Source organism: Balaenoptera ricei, chromosome 2, assembly GCF_028023285.1.
Source record: "Balaenoptera ricei isolate mBalRic1 chromosome 2, mBalRic1.hap2, whole genome shotgun sequence".
NCBI lineage: Eukaryota > Metazoa > Chordata > Mammalia > Artiodactyla > Balaenopteridae > Balaenoptera > Balaenoptera ricei.
The window spans coordinates 45,435,870-45,456,031 of NC_082640.1; positions in this window are offsets into that span (position 1 = coordinate 45,435,870).

A 20,162-nucleotide genomic window follows, 5' to 3' on the forward strand; every position below is an offset into this window, starting at 1 on the left:
CATACGATCCATTCATTCTACTCCTAGTTATTTGCTCAAGAGAAAAGAAAGCCTATGTTCTTTCAAATATTTGTACAAAAATATTCATAGCAGTTTTATTTGTAATTGCTATAAGTTGGAAAGAACTCAAATGTCCATCACCAAATAATTGGATAAACAAAGTATAGTGTATCCATACCATGGAAACAACTCAGCAATAATAAATTAGCCATTGGTATACACTTCAACCTGGATGAATCTTGCAGTAATAATACTGAGTGAAAGAAGCCAGATAAAAATTCTGTATGACTCCATTTACATAAACTCTAAGAAATGCAAATTAATCTATAGTTATAGAAAGCAAGAAAGGGATTGCAAAGGGGCACATGGAAACTTTTGCGGGTGATTGATATGTTCACTGCCTTGATTGTGGTGATGGTTTTTATGGATGTATAAATAAATCAAAACTTATTAAATTGTACACCTTAATAGGTATACTTAATAGTATGTATCGGGGCTTCCCTGGTGGTGCAGTGGTTGAGACTCCGCCTGCCAATACAGGGGACACGGGTTCGAGCCCTGGTCTGGGAGGATCCCACGTGCCGCAGAGCAACTGGGCCCGTGAGCCACAATTACTGAGCCTGCGCATCTGGAGCCTGTGCTCCGCAACAAGAGGGGCCGCGATAGTGAGAGGTCCGCGCACCGCGATGAAGAGTGGCCCCTGCTCGCCGCAACTGGAGAGAGCCCTGGCACAGAAACGAAAAAACCCAACACAGCCAAAAATAAATAAATTAATTAGTTAATTAAAAAAAAAAATAGTATGTATCACAGATCAACCATACCTCAATTTTTTCAAGTAAGAGTTACAACAAATACTAGTGTAGGATCCATTTCTAATAATGACACATTTAATACAGTTGAACAAAATTGATTTTAAAGTTTACAATGTCCTGAGAAAGAGTGCTTTGACAATTCCTTCTAAGTTAGTCTCTCTAACTGAAATGGAATTCAACCCAGTTAGTAGACTCACTAAACATTTTTTTTAAGATTTAGTTAAATGGTTCTATCTGTACAAGTCTTCCTACTCTCCAATTAAAACAGCAAACACAACGAAAGCCCACCTATAGATACCACTGGGATTTGTGTTCCATAGTTAAATTGTAATCCCTGGCAACAAATCCTTGTCATTTGCAAATCCTTGTTCCCCTCCCTCCCCTGAGCTTCAGCCTGTGAGAAGTGGAAGTAGGAGACAGCAGGCTAATGCCAAACTTTATTTATTCATGTATATTCCTTTAATATGGGGCATTCACTCTCCTTTAGTATTTGTCCTAAGTGGAAATAGGCATAGCCTATTTTAACCCACCCATAAAATAAGCAAATAAAGATATATGTTTACTTCTCTTTGTTCCGTATCCCCTCTCAAACTCACCTAAAAATAAAAGAGCTCTGTTTTATATGAAAAGACCCATGCATGCAGAGATTTATTTCCTTAAAATCTGGCATCTCTATAAAGAAAACTGCCTATGTATAGCCATATAAGAAAAGAAGATAAGCCTTAAAAAGAAAGAGATTATTTTTAGTCCATTGTACATGTATTTTAGAAAATACCTTTGCCATATGAATTCATGGAGGAGGGTCTGTCTGAGATGTGATCCTTTTATTCTTGAAAAGAGGGCAACAGAGACTTCTATAAAACCTATCAAAAACCACAGGATGAGTCCAGAAGGACTGGGAGAGGCTGAGTCTCTGAGACACAGCTGGGTCTCCTTAATTTTGAAACTTACCTAGGCCTTTTATATCATTGTGATGGGGCTGTGCCTTTGCGTAAGAAATGCCCTCACACTTTACAGGGCTTGCCATAGGAGGGGCGAGGCATGACTTAACAGAGCTCCTTTGCAGATTACTGGAAGCCTGTGTTCCTCCTGTTCTGGGTTGTGCAAGGATAAACCCAGCACCACTTAATAGGGCTGGTGATTTTTCTTGTCCTTTACTGTTTGGAGAAGGATATTGACAGTAGAGCATGCCAGGTCATTGACTCATGTACAGTGGAAACTGCCAGAGTGCAGAGCAGAGAACCATACCCACCTCCTAAACTTCATGCTCTTCATACTAGTGATGAAGTACTCAAACAAGATCCAAAAGTATTCTTAAAAATTCTGAGAAATTACAGTATGATAAAGGTTAACAACACCAATGATGTCATTTGGATATCATGCACCCTACACTGTACACCTCCTGATAAGATGTGACAATAAAGGTACTTCACCTAGGGGATACTTGTACCAAAAACAAACAAACAACAACAAAAACAAAAAACAAACAAAAACAGCTAGACCCCAGTCTAATCAAAAGAAAAAAAAAAAAAGACCAACCCAGATTGGAGCACGTTCTAAGTACATCTGGCCAGTACTTCTCCAGGCTGTCAAGGTCAAAACCAGGAAACTGTCACAGATCAGAGGAGACTGGGGAAAGGTGACAGCTAAATGTAGTGTGGTACCCTGGACTAGATCCTGGAACAGAAACAGCCCAGTAATGGAAAAATGGATGAAATTTAAACTGTGGATTTTAGCTGATAGTAAATACCAATGTCAGTTCTTTAATTGTGACAAATGTATCATGGTGTTTTATGAAATTACCAATGAGGGAAACAGGATGAAGGGTGTTCAGGAACTCTGTACATTCTTTGCAACTTTTCTGTTAATCTAAAATTACCCTAAAACAGAAAGGTTATTAGAAAAGCTCAAAAATTATTCTGAAAAAGGATGTTTGTACCTTGTTGAAACAAGTATCTAGAAAGAAAATTTATAGCTGACAAAGATGATGGGTGAATAAATGAAATAGGTAAACTTACCTAAGCATATGATGTTCTTAAATCTTGGCCTTTTTTGCTCTAAATTTCATTGTTGGCTTCCAAAAAAAAAAAGTTGGAACGTCAGGTGAAACTAACAAGTAATTTGAATTAAAAAAAAGAAAGTCTTTAGAAAAATGTAAGTCCCCAAAACTATGGGACATGAAGAGCTACACAAGGGAAAAGGTAACACTGGATATTTTTTTTTTGTGCCCCCCCCCTTGTGCAAACACATATCCAATGTAACACACAACATATAATTACTGTTTATGCAACTGTCCCCTCCATTACACCTTGATTTCCTTGTGAGGCAGTGGTCTATAAGTTGAAAAGTAGTCTTTAGAATCATCAGATATAATATAAATAAATCTCAGCTTTCCAACTTACTAGCAGGGGCTCTAAACATTTCTCTAAGCTGCGCTTTAATCAAATTAGGTACTGCTAACTAATCTTCCAAAGTTCCTGGGAGCATTTCACAGGTACTCAATAAATGTTACTATCTTTTTTCATTAAGGTGCAGAGGAAAAGGTGTGTTTTCATGGAAAACTATGCATTGCCTAGAGCAAATCCTTCCAGATGATCTGATTTTAGCCTCTCATTGCCCTTGAACTACTTTATAACTTGATTATTTTTAGATAATTCATAGCAAATAATTCATAGCAAAATAATCCTTCTGTATGGTTATGCAAATTAATTCTGTCTTGCAGAGGGACCACTCTCCTCTCCACCTTTGGAAAAGGTGGTTTTGCATCCATTGGCAAATTCATTTCAAGATTCTTTTACTCCATTGTTGGAGGAGGTCATTGAGAGGATGTGACCGCAAGCTGACCCTCAAGCTGGACCTGGGCAAAGAGAGGCTCCACATACCTTCCCTGTTTTTGAAATGTACGCTCTGTCCACCGTTCCCACAGTGGGAAACATTTTCAACGATGTAGCCTTGAGAGAATAAGGTGTTGCTGACACCATCTGAATCCCATTAAGGTCTCTATATAAACTTTTAAAATTCTGGCAGGCAGGTAAGGAGATACTATAGTGGTTCTGTAGCCTCTCAAGACAAGCCTCCGGTGTAACTTCTCTTGCTTATTAAAACTGCTAGCTACCAATCTGCTGTAGTCTGCCTCATTCTTCCATCGCTCCCTGCCCTCCGTGTATGGGGTCCAGTTTGCAAACCAACACCCATAAAAATTTTTTTGTTTTGTTTTCCTCTTTGAACTGGTTGTAACATTTTAACAGGTTCCTCTCATTAATAAGGGTTTAAATAAAATCTCTGAACACATGTTCACTTGACATCTGAATAGGAGTCACAATTTTATCATTTGGGGAAAATTATCCTTTAATAAGGATGTGCATATTATTTTACTCATCTTTGCATTCCCAATGCCTATCCTGATTTAAGATGTGTAGTAAATGTTCATCAAATAGAACTGACACTGTATTTCAAAAATGCAGGGAAGAAATCTTGCAAACTGAGATGAAATTCAACAAAGACTTTGGGCTGCCTACTGAAGGTCTTCATAGAGCTGTAAAGAAGGATGAAAGTTCCAATGTAAGGTCAGCAGTATTTTCCTGTGGGAGGCAGCTGTGGCCTTATCCATTAAGACCCAGAACCCAGCCAGTCTTTGCTTAGGAGGAAATGTAGCTACTTTGCGGCTACAGAGCCAGAAGCAATCATTGCCATTTAAAGGATGCGGAGAAGGCTGTAGCGGAGGTGGTTTACCATTAGCAATAGTAATCCTTAATGCCTACCTGCTAACTATCCAAATAATCAAGGAGCTCATGCTGTCCCCAAAGGCCTATGTGAAGCATTACCCAAAGGCAATGCTTAAGACCAAAGATTTTAGCTTCAGACTGGACGAGGTTCAAACTCCTGCATGTATTGCCTACATGATCATGGGACCGGGAGAGCAATTCACATGGAAACCTGGGTCCAGCACACAGTACCACTCAATAAAAGTAACTCTTGCGTTACAATTACTGGAGAACTGAGATAAAGTTGTAATCAAAAATCCCAAGGAAATTCCAAAGAGAAGACAGGATGGAGTATAGTTATCTCATTGGCGATAACATTCTAAAATTGCCTTCATTCATCACCATCATAGTTTAATGATCATTCACCCCCCTGCCCTCATTTACTACTGGAAAGCTGAAGCTGCTGGGAGCTGCTGAGGGGCTTTCCCAAAGTGGCATGTTAAAAGCACCTCAGACTTGGTTTTAGAACTTAGACTCCCACCCTCCAGACTCAGAACTCTTTCTGAAATCCTGCACCAACTCCATGTCCCAGCTGGATGGCATCAGGGCAGCTTTCTGCTTCAAACAGCCCATCAGAGCATTTTAAAGAAAAATATAAAAAAGCATGATGCAACTTTGAGTTGAGGAGGACCTGGGAGTCTTTAGCAGTGCACCTGAGACCAGCATTCTGAACCTGAGGTCCCTAAAATTTCGCACAAGGTCTCTGCCTTGAATGGCTTCAGCTAGTTGACTTCTTGGCTCCTTGTCAATTAGGTCAACTGTTTTTTTTATAAAATTTATTAACTAAACAATGATACTGGATCATCATGTTCAATAAAATGGGGGGAGTATGCTTACCCATTCATTATAGGATTAAGACTGTAATTTTTCACAAAATTATAGAAATTAAAAATCTGACATTTATATACTTGTTAGCTCACAAAAGACCTTCCTTGGATAGGGGAGCAAAAGAACTAGTCACCTTTTCTTTTCTTCTTTTAGTCTTGCAATTAAGTGTGTGTGTGTGTGTGTGTGTGCACGCTTCTCTGTTTAGCATTACGGTAGGTATTTGGGGAATAAAACAGAAAGGAACAACATCTAATCCCTACGAACTAAGAACCTAATAAAGAAGCATATATGCCCACAGAAAGGCTTATTCAAACAAGTTCATGGAAACTTTTCTCAGAAAAGCCTCAATCTGGAGACAGTCAGGTATCCACGGATAGAATGGATAAACATGTGTGACATATTCGTGCAATAGAATATTACTCAGCAACAAAAGGACTAACCACTGATACACATGGCAGAGTGGATGAAATCTCATAAACTATGAGTGAAAAAAGACCTTTACACAAAAGAGTACAAATGTATCATCCCATTTATTTGATGTTCTAGACCGGGGATCCCCAACCCCTGGGCCGCTGACTGGTACTGGTCCGCAGCCTGTTAGGAAGCAAGCTGCACAGCAGGAGGTGAGCAGAGAGCGAGTGAGTGAAGCTTCATCTGCCACTCCCCATCGCTCCCCAGTGCTCGCGTCACCGCCTGAACCATCCTGCCTCCACCCCCTCACCCCTGTCGGTGGAAAAATTGTCTTCCACGAAACCAGTCCCTGGTGGCAACAAGGTTGGGGACTGCTGTATCTAGACAATAGGCAAAACTAATTGGTGATGAACAAAACGGTAGAGCCAAGGCAGCCTGTCTGTGCATGTTTGTGTGTGTGTGTATGTGTAAGCATGTGTGTTTGTGTATGCATGTGTGTGTGTGGAGAGGGAAGTACTGACTGGGGAGGGACATGAAGTAATTTTGGAAGGTGAAGGAGATGTCCTATATCTTGGTTGCAGAGATGTACTTATTAATCAAAACTCAGGAAATGTACTCTTAATACTTATACACTTGAATGTATATAAGATCTATATCAAAAGAAAAAATTCTAGTCAAAGTAAAAAGAACTCTAGTTAAAAGTATACATGGGGGGGAATGTGTAAGGATGTCTGCAGTTTATTTTGAAATGTGTCCAAAATTAAAAATATTGGTCTATGGGCAGAGAGATACAGTTGTATAGATGTGTAACAAAATGTGTAGTGGAATCTAGGTGGTAGATACACAGGTTTTCATGGTAAGTCTTATAGGTATGTCGTATGTTTGAAATTTTTCATAGTAAAATGTTGAAAAAACAATGAATTTGAGGAAAAAAAAAGAATTACACAGAATGAGCTTTATCATCTTCATCATCATTATCATCATGATAATATCCAAATATTCAATTTATTGAGAATCTGCTTTGTCTCTGATATATTCAAAATATTTATTACCTTTACACTAGTCTGATGTAGATAGTAATTCCAACACACATAAGGGTAATTAATTTGCTCAAAGTCACTAGCTGATAAGTAGTTGAACTTGAGCTTATATTTTATACCAGTATTTTCTATTTGTTATTTGCTTATTATTGTTTTTGTTCTCTATTGCTTATGTATGCTGCATAAGTCTATTGTTTATGGCCACAGTGGGTCAAAAAAACAACTAAGTTAGAGTACAAGGTTCTAGAGACTCAAATTTGAAATTTTGTCATTCAGATTATAGGAAACATTGGGTAAACAGAAAAAGGAATGATCAACTTGAGTAATAATTCCATGGAAATATACGGATAAATCAGGACAAAGAGCTAATTTGAAATGAAAATGTGCATGACTGATATTAAGTTGCAAATGGCTTTAGAAGTGGTGAAGTCCAATTGTGTAACAGGAGCCACTGGACCGGATTTGGGAAGGAAAGGAACACTGTCAGTCAACGACAGCTTGAATGTACTGGAGTTACTCATTTGAGTACAGTAATAGAGAACCTGTCACTTATATAGAAAACTTTTGATGATATATTTCCACCTTTGTTCGGCTTACAAATGAAAGATGCATAAGAGTGCTTTGGATCATGAGTCATATCTTTGATTATCTGCCAGTTACCTTGAAAGGCAAAGTCACTCAGTGACTTCACACTTGGTGGTCAAATTACTTTAGGTTACATTAATCTAGAATGCAATGAGATCTTGTCCAAGTGTCTTGAGAAAAAATCAGCATGTTCTTGGTATATTTCAAAGAGAATAAGAAGCAGGGTCCTGACCTAAAAGTTTTGCTAGGTGTCACTGGGACCTGGAAATTTGCCCGATTGATCTTGAAAAGATTGGCCAATATTCAGAGTGGCAAGCCTTGAGTGAAGTCTGAAATTAAAAAAAAAAAAAGAACCCTAGTTAAAAGTAAAGATACTATTTAGTAACTGAGGCAAAGATTGATAAGATTTGAGTACTAGACTCATAAAGGCTTACATTTAAAGAGAGACTATTTCCCATAATGAGACTGTACAGGCTAAGATATTGCTTCCTTGCTTTTGGCTGAAATCGGATCAACTCAGTGAATCAACACTGATGTCATGGCTATCTGCTCTCTGACCGGGTGCTGATGGACTCAGGTTTAAGAAGCTCAACAAACCCTACACAGATTGTTCATCAGACATTTACAAGAGGGCTAGACCCGCTTATCTGAGCAGTAAGATATTCATTGTAACCAAATTGAAAAAAATAATAGTAGCACAGTAAACTTTGGGGTGAAAGTACTGAGAACTTTGATCTGGTCCAATTTCTTCAAGCATTTGACTGATCAAAAAAATGACACTATAATTTGATGAAGAGCTATCAACTCAGATATTCTGACTCCTAGTGTCAGATTTTTAAAATTTTCGTCCAGTTTCTGGAATTATTCTCAGAGCTTTCTGGGAGGCTGTTCTCAGGTTATAATCCTCAATTTGTCTTGAATGAAATTTTCCATAAAAAATGTTTAGTCAAGTTTCTTCTCTTGTATAGAATAAATACCATACAGGTCACTGAGAGGTTATATGTTTGAGATCAAATCAAGTTTCTATAGGACTGGACTTCAGCTTCTGGCTACGATGGAATAAAGGAAACTAGATTTGCTCTCCTATACCTGGGGAAAAAAACCAACCAAAATATATGAAACAATGTTTTTAGGCATTGGACAACAAACAGCACAGTACCATGATCCCTGAGGAAAAGGATATAAATGAGGTAAGCCCTACTATTGTCCCCGCTTACTGTCTGGAGAGTTTCCAGGTCACAGCCCAGGGATGGGAGATCAAGCAGAGCCCTGGAGCTTCTCTGATTTAAGGAGAGATTAGAAAGGCCAAGGTGACCATCATTTATGGGGGGAATTTACAGAGGAAAGATCTATAGGGAAAGAGAAAAAGAAAAAGACAGGAGAGACACAGTGATCTACAAAGGATTCCCTTCAAGCATTTGACCAAATACTGATTAGCTCATGTGCATAAGGAAACTGCCAAGAACAGGAAAGCACCACCAGAAGGCGTAGGTGGAGCAACCCTTGCAGCTCATACAGGGCCGGGAATAGTTCAAGTTCCCCTAAGACAGTAAGGGAAGATGTCCTAACACATGGGCTAGAATCCTCAGAGAGGATAACTCTAGAGACTGTTCTGGATCCATCCAACAAAGCTTGAAAAAAAACCCTCAAGAGAATAAACGTATTTCTAAGTAACTCATCTGCATTTCAGAAAAAAGTCCCCAGATATTCAAAGGAATAATATTTAAAAATTTCTGCACTCAACAACATAAAATTCATACTGCATGACATTGAATCAAGATTTATTAGGCATGCAGAGAAGCCAGGGAAAAAAAACCCACAACAAATAGGAAAATTAATCAATAGGAAAAAAAAAAACACCACCCAGAAATGAAACAGAAGATAAGGCTTAGTAGATAAGTAGGATAAAACAGTATTATTAATATACGCTCTGCATTCAACAAAGTAGCAGAAAGCATGAGAATAAGAAACATAAAAGGCATACAAAAGACGAAAATACAAATTCTCAAGATGAAAAATAAAATGTGATGAAAAATACATTGGATAGAATTTACAGCAGATAAGACAATTGCAGGAAAAAAAATTAACTAGCCTGACCATATAGAAATGGAAACTATCCAAAATGAAACATACAGAGAATAGAAGCCTAAAGAAGAAAGAAATGAACAGATCATTTGTGAGCTGTGGGAGAATATTAAGTGGCCTCACATGAATGGAATGGGTGTTCCAAAAAAAAAAACAAAATAGGGTCATAAAAATGTTTTAAGAAATAATGACTGAAAAATTTTCATCATATCCAAATTTAATGACAACTATAACTTTCAACTTGAAGAATCTCAACAAACCCTAGACAGATTATTCATCAGACACTTACTGTATATTTGTTGTGCTAATTAGGCATGATAGGCAGCCTCTGAATTTATAAACTTGGCTTCCTGGTGTTCATGCCCTTGTGTAATCTGCCCCCCCCCCCCCCCGCCCTGCATATGTGATGAACTTTTGTATCTAATGTAGAGAGCATGGCAGAAGTGATGAGATGTCATTTCCAAGACTAGGTTATAAAACGATGATGGTTTCCATCTTGGTCTGTTTCTTTCTCTCTTTGATTACCAGTTGCCATGACAGGGGGACACACAGCTACCAGGGAGTAGCTCATATGGCGAGGGATTATGGTCTGCCTGCAACCATGTGAGTGAGTTTTGAAGGAAATTCTCCAGCCCCATTTCAGCCTTGAGGGGACTGCATCCCTGGCAGACAGCTTGACTGCAGCCTCATGAGAGATCCTGAACCAGAAACACCTATCTAAGCCACATCAGGATTCCTGTCCTATAGAAACTCTGCAATAATAAATGTCTTTTGCTTTCAGCCCCTGAGTTTTGGGGTAATTTGTTACACATCGATAGATAACTAATACATGGGGTATATATACGAATTGGAAATAAAAACTTATATTCTATAGATTATCCTCACACAAAGTAGATATTCCAGAAATATCTGTGAAACAAATGAATGTTTGAAAGATAAGACAGGTACCCAAAATAACTATTTTATAAAGATAGAGGCAATTGTTGTTTTTCTTTTTTTTAATATAAATTTATTTATTTTATTTATTTATTTTTGGCTGTTGGGTCTTTGTTGCTGTGCGTGGGCTTTCTCTAGTTGTGGCGACCAGGGGCTACTTGTTGCGGTGTGTGGGCTTCTCATTGCGGTGGCTTCTCTTGTTGCGGAACACGGGCTCTAGGTGTGTGGGCTTCAGTAGTTGTGGCTCACGGGCTTAGTTGCTCCGCGGCATGTGGGATCTTCCCGGACCAGGTCTCGAACCCATGTCCCCTGCATTAGCAGGCGGATTCTTAACCACTGTGCCACCAGGGAAGCCCCGAGGCAATTGTTCTTGATTGAAGCATTATAAGATTGATAAGGATATTGCTATGCGAGTTCTCGGGAGAGAGGGATTGCTTTGGGTTGAGAAATGAGGGGATTCTTTACAGAGGAGATAATATTTTATGTGAGCTTTGAGGGGGATAGAATTTGGTCACAAGGAGTCTAGAGACTCAGAGGGAAAGAATCAGTCAGGTAATAGGAGAGATGGGGAATCAAGGGATCTGTATAGGAAACCATGTGCAGAATGTTGTGTGAGAAAATGAGAAAAAGACATCGATGGAACAAAAAGATGCTTTTTTGTACACAGATAATTGTAACTTCCATCTTGGGCTCATGTTATAAAGATACTGCATGTTAACAAAAAACATTAATTCTTGCAAAGTAGTCTTTTTACCATTACACTCTTCTTAGTAACATTGAGCATATACCTACCTGAGTTGAATGGATAGGGATGAGCTAATAATGAGTTTTCTTATTCTCAGAGAAGAATAGTCAGATAAGGCACAATGGTAGCCTACTAATCTCTTCATGAAGCAGAGTATTGCTGTATTTCAAAAACCTGCAGTGACAGCTACACCTAGAGAGAGGTGTGATCATGAAGAAGAAAAATCTATTTTCTTGTCTGACTTACATTACAGCTACACATATTATGAACTTTGATCATATTGGGCCCATTTGACTTATTGTCTATCTTATTTATCCTCACATTTTCTGATTTTCTTGTCCATGGTTTATAGTAGTTTTTCCTTGTCAATTTAAATTCCAGCTTGCTTCCCCACACTGTTCATTGATCACTTGCTTTTTTGTTTTTAATTTCCGCCCTTTAGATGTCCATTCACACTTTTTATGGTGCTTCTAATTTTGTCCTTTACTCTCCTGCCACGTTTCATCACGAAGTGACCATGGAAGTTTCCAGCTTGTTTGGGACACAAGCCACCCCCAGCACACCTTGCTAAGATGTGCACTTGAGAGCTAGAAAAAACATGAGCAGGTAAAAGGACAACCTCTCCACAAGCATTTCAAATGCTGGCCTTCTGAGCCTACTCCTTCTGACTCGACAACTTAGAGAAATATTCAACTAACGAAATTCAACTGAACAAAATTCTTCAATTTAACAAAATTAAAATTCATGTCATACAGTAAGTCCCCTACATACGAACAAGTTCCATTCCAAGAGTGCATTTGTAAGTCCAATTTGTTCGTAAATCCAACAAAGTTAGCCTAGGTACCCAACTAACATAATGGGCTATATAGACTGTACTTTAATAGGTTTATAATATTTTTCACACAAATAATTCATAGAAAACAAACACAAAAAATAAAGAAAACATTTTTAATCTTACAGTACAGTACCTTGGAAAGTATAGTAGTACCGGCTACATCACCGCTTTTACTCTTGCTTCCGGACATCCTGGGCTTGAAATAAAGATACTGTACTATTGTACTCTATACAGTACTGTACAGTAAAGTACACAAAAGCACAACCAATTGTAGAGGATGCACGCACATGACAATGTACTCCAGACACATGAACTAACTTACATGATTGGACATGCGAATGCTCATTTGCATCTTTGAAAGCTCACAACTTGAAGGTTCATATGTAGGGGACTTACTGTATACTAAAATACAGTTTGTTCAGGTGAAATAGTGTGGTGTTGGGATTTTCTTTGTCCTCCAGAGAAGTGACTTCATTGCTGGGGAAGAAAGATTGTCAGAAATAAGGCAAGACAGACACAAGATTTAACAAAAACACAGAATATCTTAATCTCCTGTATGAGCATGTAACTTGGATACCCATCTTAGTTTTATGGAATTTCTGAGCATATTTTACCAATGAATGTGTAGGATGAAGCATATTCAGTTTGAAATATAAGGCTGGGATTTTCAAATAAGAGGTTCTAAAGTAGAATCACATTTTGCAAATTCACCAAGCAGGGCCTCTTTTCACCAAAAGCCATCAGGAGTAAGGAGACAGGTCACACAGCCTATTCTGAGGGTTGGTGCAAAGATCATTGTAAAAAGTTCAAAGCTACAACTAAGTATGTCTGACATTGAGCGAATAGGCTGAGAAACTCTCTTCCTTTTAAATGATCTAAAATACATTTTGTGTTGAACCAGATAGGGTTTTATCCTTCCCGTTCTTCATTTTAAAATCAACCTAATACTAAGTTCAAACTAAGCAAAGCTATTTTTCAAAAGAATAAGTCTTTTATAGAATGTATAATTTTTTAGTATAGTTAGGTATTTCCCAATAATAAAAAAGAGTTAACACCTGTATACTGGAAATGAAGAAATTAGTTTTGAGATCAAATTTCTTACTGTTTTATTCTCTATTCTGGGCCCATATTTTTTCAGGAAGTGGCAACAATAGTCATTCTATAGATGTACCTAAAACATCAGTAAAGCAGGTAATTGTATACCAAGCCAGCTTGAAAATATTGTTATTACACACTTAATAAAGCCCCATGTGTTTCCTAACTATTCTTCAATCCATTCATTAGTGATTCTGTATTTTCTTTGTAGGTCATCATAACAGCCAGTAATTGGAGGCTGAATTAAAACTTAATTCAAATTATATGTCCCAGGAGGTCACAAAGTCAGACTGGAGGCTTCAAGTACAAAACTTGTTAATGTCTTCAACCAAAAGTGTTGTTATTATTTCTATGTATCTATATTTAAATTTTCTGATTACTTGAGTGAACAATTATGGAAATATTGCTGAGCAGGTCTGGCTTCATTCCCTGAATTGATCTTCTCTTGCCTATTGAGTATGGGTTCATCCCAGTACTGTGAGCTAGGCTTCACCCATCAGGATCTCCTTTCTCAGCCCTTGGGGCTGCGTGGAGTCACCACTCCTGCTAATTCTCTTATATATTTTCTACCTGGTCTCCTGACGCTGTACTTTACTCCCTGGGCCCTGCAGGTGCTGCTGTCAGAGACTTTTCCCTCTGAAAATCTGTCCTGCTTATTTGTTTACATATCTTTTCCCACAGCAAAATGTAAATCCCTGGAGGGCAGAAGCTATCATATTTTATTTATCTTATATCCATAGTGTTTATCTTAGAGCTCGGACACATTGTTGATCAGGGGACACAAATGGCTACCTGGCATCTGGCCACCTGCATGCTTTGGCCAGCAGAGAAGTTAACAAGAATAGAATTTGAATGCCTTTAGGTGGGCATGTGCTCTGCAAGTTTTGACAGTCTCTATTTTCTTGAATGTGGCCACAGTCACACATTGATCTCACCAGCCTGGCCCCTGTAAGCATCCTAGTGTGTGGCCCTGGTTGGCGCTGCTCAGTGGATGTTAGTTATGCAGACAAATGTGTCGATGGATGTACATCTTATTGCATGGAAAAATCACTTTTTATCTTAATACCCTGGCCTTGAAAATTCCTTTCGTTTCATCTCAGACTTAGGACAGTAAGTTAGAAAAATATAACTCTATTATACAACGTATGAAAAAGCATTTCTGAACATTTGACAGAGATAGGTCACCCTGAGCATTCTCACAGTCAAATTAGAGAGGAAAACAAATTCACTTGAGTTACTTATGGAACCCAGAGGATGCAGACAGACTGACTGCTGTGGGAAGGTCTAGATTTGCATTCCTGAGATGATGGACAACTTCTAGCTTGATCACTGTAATTTTAAAAACAATGACCCTGACTAACATTTTCAGTGTAAATTCAACAACCCACTTCTCAGGGCTGATCCTAAGATGCTCCTCACTATCAACAATGGAAACACAGTAGAGCACATTCTAGAAAAGTGATTCCACAGGGGGCCACAGCAATGATGTACAGTGTGAAATGCACTCCTGATCTGGTTTACTTTGGAAGGTCTAAGCACTCAGCTAGATGGATGGAATTCACATCACCAGATGTGTTGGTGATAAGTGAGAACCCTTGAGCCAGATCAAGCTTCACCTGAAAGCAGTAAATTTGGGTCTGCTTAACCCATCTGATGAACGGGGGATTAAAGCTCTTAAGATTTACCCTCCATGTCTCTAATAATTTTAACTTTTTAAAAGCAACTATTAGCATATGTTCATCCTGGTCATAGAAATTCTCACTCGTAGAAAGCATAATATCCATAAAAGTGTAACTTTTAGCAACTTAATACCTGTGCATATTTCTAGCTAATTAGCTTGTATTAAATATATGCCTAGGTATTTTAAATAATTTGCTACATAGGATTATTATTAATAAGACAATTAAATACTTGGTTTCCAAAGAAAGCTTTTATAATAAGTCTTTTAGAAAGTAACACTCCTTTTCTGTTGGGGCCACTCTTTTGTTCAAGAAACTGAAACCCTACCAGCCACCTGCAGGAAAACACACATCTAGTTAAGTGGCAGAGCTGGGGTCTGGTGTGAGTCACTAAATTTGGTCTCTCCACAACTGCCACTATAAAAAGGGAATATGCTTTCTATAATCTGCCATGACAATTAAAAGATGGGGAAAAAAAATCCCTAACCAAGTAAATATAATGACAAAGCCTATTTGCACTGACAATAAAAGAAATGCCATTTTCTCAATGCCACGTAACAAAGTACACATGCTTCTTCCTTACAGCACACACTAAACATTTGCCATGTGGCTCATGAACTAAATTTTGCCTTAACCATGGCATTGGTTTCACCTCCTAATAGCTCTAGATTTATACGTTTATATCTCAATTGATTTTCTACTTTAGCTTTTATTGGCCCAGAAATGATAAGAAGCACTAATGAAGATGAGATATGCTAGGTGCCAAGCTCTTAATATCTTCATTAGCAGAACTCAGAAACCTTTTTCTTGGACATTCAAGGGAGTGGTACTCCCAAGATTAGCCTTGAGTCCTTCAATTCGAGCTGGACTGGTCTGACTGCGTGGATGACACGAGGAGGCCTGTCCTGATTTCCTAGGAGCAGAGAGGGGCTGGAGCTCTTGTTCCTCTGCACTTACAGACACGGTTTTCTCTCTTTTACAGAAGACTCCTTTAATCCCCTGGGCAGAGATTTCAGGTGACTACAAACGTTGTAACTTGTCCTGTTTAAATTGCTCTGGCTCATTTAAACAGGCACCACAGTTGCTAATATACCTCCATGGCAGTGCTTCTGAAGGCATGACAGGTGCATTAGCTGTGACGGCAAAAAAGCACATCGGACCCCTAGAAGACACATCTGCCATTTCAAATTTTAAAAACTGAAATTATTAGATTGCCACGCAACCAAGCATATGCTCAATTATCATATTGACAATAGGGTTGTTTCTTCAGAGGCCAAATATCTCATTGCTCATGTGAATTAAGAAGGCAAGACAGCGAAGACCACCTATTATAAATGCAGGAGATTCTTTTTTTTTTTATAAAGTAACAATTATGACGTCATTGACAGTGCCCATAAGACTTGGTTCAAACCCTTTTTAAATGTAACAACAGGGTATTGAAAATTTATCAGCCACCTATATGAGTCTAGCTGCTGTTCTAAGTGCTGCTTGTGGTTATACAGTGAAGTTAAACTGGTTAAAGCAACAATATTATTCCCTGGGTGGAACATATTATAAAGAAGCAGGTAACGTGTCTGGGCAATAAAAAAAAAAAAAAACAAGGAAGATGGACAGAAGAGGGTATTGTGGTGAGAGGGAGGAGAGGAGGTATGAGCTTACATTTCTGTGATCTTTCGATGTTTCACTTTCTGTAGCATTTAATGACTGAAAAATGCTGTTAGTCATTTTCAACTTGCGGTTAGGCTGCAGGAACCACAGAACAGGAACTCCACTGTGGCAGGAGTTAGAAGCAAAAAGCTTTTTTGTGTGGGTTCATTTACTATTTTAATTCAGTAGTCTCCTTAGTCGGCTTTAAAGGTGTGGTTGCTATTTCTCCTACCCAATGCTCCTCCTCTTATTTTGCTGCTTTATTTTCCCTGTTACCTCCGCTCTCTCAGGTAGGCGATGTAGCAGCAGGGAGAGCACAGTGGGAAAAAGCCCAGATTTGCCATCTACCTCTGGGTTCTCTGATTCTACTACTACCTTGATTCATCCCTTCAGGCTGGTTATTTCATGGTTCTGAGGCTAATTTTTCTCATCAAGTGAGGGATACTATGAACTTTCTTCCAGGTTTGTGAGCATTAAATATGATCACGTGTTACATGCCAAGCAGAGAAACTGATGACCAGTTTTGTTCATCACCGGTAGCTGTTATCAGAAGTATGCTTTTCACAATGACGGCAGCATTGATTTCTAACATTTCCTCCCAATTTCTCACATTTTCTAAATTTTTATCTCCCCAGCCTCCATTTTCTATCCTACTCTTATTAGCATTACCCAACCTTTATTAAGTGCTAACCATAGGCCAGAACACTGTGGTAAGTACTTTATGTAAATTATTTCTCAGAATCTATGCAACAGCTTATTATTTTAATCCCAGGTTTTTTTGTTTTTGTTTTTGTTTTTTTTGTGGGGGGAGAGTTGAAATTCAGAGACATTAAGTAGCTGGTTTAACACAATTAGCTGCCAAGCCCGGATTTGATCTGACTCCAGAGTCAGTGCTTTTAACCACCAATTACATCAATTACGTTCCTCACCAGCTCACAGACCCACAATATCCTACAGAACGGCCGGTCGGTCCAACACTCAATTAGCGGGTTTCTTTGACTCTCTTGTATCTAATTTCAAAGCTGTTTCGTGGGGGTGGTGGTGGTGTCTTGTGAGTTCCTGACCTCCCAGAGGGCAGGGATCTTACCAGAATATCTCCTTTTAAAGCGCCCAACGCCTTTCAGGGAACAGACTCGGTGCCCTGTAGATGCAGGCTCATTAATAGATGAGAAAAGAAAGTGACCGGGCAGAGATAAGCAGTAAATAAAGTGCAAGATTATAGCGGGAAGAGAAGAAAAAGGAGGAAGAAAAAAAAAATTCAAGGGAAAGGAACAAAAGCAAATGTTTACTGAATGCCTTAGTGCCAGTCATCGCACTTAAGTCTCTCTTTAAGAGACTCTTTGAGTGTTCCGGCAGCTCGCTGGGCACGATTGTCACCTAATCTTTAGAAATGAGGAACTTAGGCTCAGAAAACGGAGTTTCACCCACAGTCGCGCGCACGTGGCACAGGTTTCATGGGTTGCCTGCCTCTGGTACCTCTTGCCAGGGTCAGGGTGGTCAAAACGGAGGCTGTTCCCTTCCCACTGATCCTTTAGGGAGCAAAGGGAACAAGGTGCGCGCCTCTGCGCAATAGTGAAGACCAGTGATTAATTAAGCTATTACAACTTTGCCAGCCGCACTTGTCCTCTTGAGTGCCAGCCACACTTGTCCACACTTTGTTCTTACACTCAACTAAATCGTGAAGAAACTCAACTCCTTTAGTCACTGCCAGACTTTTTGGACACATCTTCCTTTTCCTGTGACTCAGCCCAGACGAAGGAGTTACGGGTAACCTCCTTCTCTTCACCCAGCCATTACCCGGAATTCAGCGGCGGCCCCTTCTCTCAGCAGCCGTCGGAGCTTCCTGCAGCGGCGTCCGCCCCGGGTCGGGTGGGAGGGGGCCCCAAGGTGACGCGCGGCCGCCTCCTCCGCCTGGAGGCTGGGCCGGCTCTCGGGGTAGCTGGAGGCGGGGCCGGAAAGAGGCGGGGCCGAGGAAGTCTGGCGGCCCCAGGAGATGCGCCCGCTCTCGCCGCGTCTCGGCGGCTCCCTGCGCGTGCAAGCGACAACGGCAGCGGCGGCGGCGGGGCCCGCGCAGGTGAGCGGCGAGCTCCGGCCTCTCTGCATCCCCTGGGACGCGGCCTCGGACAGGTGAGGGCGGTGCGGGGCTCACCTGGCCGCGAGCGCGGGCGGAGCACCGGGTCGCCGGTGGCTCTCTCCTTTGGGGGGTGGAGGGGTGTCCGCTGACAACAGAACCGGGGAGTTGGGGAACCTGAGCGACCGGGAAGGGAATTCAGTGGAGCTGCTAACTCCGGAGCTGCCGGTTCAGAGTCAGAAAGGTATGTCGAGGACCGGAGTGCTGGAGGGCGCACCGGGGGAGGGCAGCCTGCCCTAGGATTTCTTTGCATTTTAAAGGACCTACATTCGGTCTCCTTGGATCGCAGCGGAGTTTGTCACCGCCACCTCCGGGACTCTTTGTGCAGAGGTCAGCCCCTCACTTGGGTGGGATTGGATGCGCTCCCTTCGTGGAGACCCGGAGAGTCCGCTTCGGTTCCTTGCGCGGACATTTGCTCACCCCCCACGAGAGTTGAAAGCCTTCTGATAATTGTGTAGGTTCCAGAGTGTCTTGTCACATTAAAAAAAAAAAAAAATACCGTGATGGTGGTGGCGACCTTGAGAGGCAATTGCTTCCGCAATTAGTTCCCCAGTGCACTGTCCATTTGTTAAGCAAATGGTGCGTTGATGGCTTTTAAATATGGTTGGGTTTCCATGAAGTGGATTAGAACGTCTGAATGAACTTACGCGCGCTGTGTGAAGGTTTCACCCGTGCCTGGGTGCTTACCTGAGTCTGTTCTAGAAGTTCCATCGGCATCGGGAACTTAAAGTTACCAAAGAGCCTCCCGGTGAACCTGAAGACTCTAGAAAACCTGTTTCAACGACGCACCGAATCGCAAACAGGTCTATGGATTGCGATTTCCATTAGCATTCAGTTTTTGCTTGGGTCAGCAGCATTTAAATTTAACTGATATTTGTTGCACGCCTGTTAAGGGGGGGACCTCTTCGAGGGTCAGACTGGTGTGCTGTGTGGTAGCACAGGTGTGGATACAAAAGGGAATTTTAGGGCAGTCGTTTCTCACAGGGGGGCTGTTTAGAAAGAGAGCAGTGGCATATCGTGCTTTTGTCTTTACGGTTCTTCTTTGATCTCTGGTAATAAGCATTTTAAATGCAGGGAAAATGAAAATCTTTGGAGAATATTTATCATTAGCCTGGTCTCTCATCCAGAGTGACAAGGATTATCCAAACCATCCTTAAACTAAGGTTAGTAAGAATCAACTCTGTGCCAAACACCATGCTGGTCACTTTACTTAAAAAGTTGCATAAAATATGCAAAGTAGGTGTTACTTCCTCTGTACAGATGAGAAACTGAGGCAGGGAAGAATCCAGGAATTTGTTCACAGTAACTGGTGGACCTGGGAGTTGAATGTGGATATTTCTGAGTGCAGAACCCATGCTTTTTCACTATTCCAAGTTACTGTGAGACAGATAGTGTAAATCTGCAGATTTAATGGAAATAATAACTCAAATTTATGTTCACAAAACAACCCACGTCCTGAGAGTTAAAGTAACCATCATGAATAAAACGAGCATTGTTTGTTTTCATTCTCCTTGTTAAACTGAAACCAATCTGGGACAAGAAGATAAACAGCTATTTTAAAAAACATAA